The 1,428-nt window shown below is 39.5% G+C and overlaps 1 pseudogene; it reads right to left on the reverse strand.

Annotated features, from left to right (window-relative positions):
* Positions 1-581: 581 nt before the first annotated feature.
* On the reverse strand, positions 582-1,007 carry LOC149239601 (large ribosomal subunit protein uL16 pseudogene; annotated as a pseudogene).
* Between the last annotated feature and the right edge of the window lie 421 nt (positions 1,008-1,428).

The following is a 1,428-nucleotide window of genomic DNA, read 5'->3' on the forward strand; positions in this document are numbered from 1 at the left end:
TATGGGGTAGAAAGACTGTTGAGAAAGCTGAAAAGGGCATACACATGAATCCTTTTCAGACAGAAGAAGAAACACAGAGGATGAATGCTTTCCAAGGCAGAGAAATAAATTGGATTCTACCTTTCCTACTTAAAAACATTCAACTGGAAATGACTATGAATGAACTGCAAAACATAACAAGTTACATATGAAACAGAGAAGAAACATATTGCTAAACTCACACCACAGGAATCTCATGAATCATAGCTGCATCATTTTTATTAATCTCCTGACCAAACTGTATAGTGAATAACTGAGTTTTCTCTCCCACCGTTTCCCAGAAACTCCCACCTTTACAAATGATTTTCAATACAATAAATAAACTCTTCTCTGAGAAAGCAGATCGACCAAAAATGGGGGATTATTTAATCATTATTAACAGAAATGAAAAGCCAACCATTAGTAACAAGAGCAGTGTTACATTGTAATTTCTCTGATGACCAATTAAGAAGGCAAAACTGTAGCGTAGATCTTCTGAGTCGTAACTAAAGACAATGACTGTTCGCCTTCCTTTTTGCTGTTTGAATAACAACTATTTTTTTTTATAAAAATGGATTTTGAATTTGCCTTTGATGACGGGAAAAATAAACAATTCCAGCTGCCATTTCGTTAAACTCAATAATATCTCCTTCAATACCAGCGAAGGCCCCACGTGCACAAATTCCCTGCAGTTTTCCGTATGCTCCTCTCAGACTAGTTTGAGACCTCTTGGCTGCGGCACATAAAATAATCTTGTTAATATAGGGAACATAGAATGGCTACAGATGAACACGCAGATGGAACACATCCTTTCTGGCGAACTTGGTCACGTACTTGTTACAAGCAATACGGGCCGCTTCCAGTGCCTCGCTTCTCACATTATATTTCTCCCAACTCACCAGGCGAACACAAAAAGGAAACTTGTCGGCTGCTCTTTTTTTGTCACCGACATTGTATATATGGATTTCGAGATCTGGAACACCCGACATTATCGAGATTTCGGGTATGGCTTGTTCTTGATCTTATTGTAACATCTTGCTGGGACATCCTTTATAATTTACAACATCGAGCCGAACGCCCGTAATGGAGATGAATCCTTCATGAATAAACAATGATATGACACACCTGCAGTTAGGGAGCATAGGAAACTGAATTAGTTTGAAATTTTGATGAAGTAGTGGTGAAAAACTGGCTTGTCAGCCCTGTGTGCCACGCTCACTGTATGCGCCGCGATAGTGTATTTTTACACTGCGGAATTTTGCCCAATGTGTCGCGTGCTGTGGGTGTGCTGCGCCCTATTCCAATGTGCCGCGCACATTCCAAACACACAATTTCACCTCGGCTTCTTTGATGTAAAGATGCCATTTGAATAAAAACTGTCTGTTAATAAAAATAGCTTGGAATTGCCAT

This window comes from Pinus tabuliformis, chromosome 8 (assembly GCF_031772625.1).
Source record: "Pinus tabuliformis cultivar Carrire ecotype Pingquan chromosome 8, CPIR1, whole genome shotgun sequence".
Taxonomy (NCBI): domain Eukaryota; kingdom Viridiplantae; phylum Streptophyta; class Pinopsida; order Pinales; family Pinaceae; genus Pinus; species Pinus tabuliformis.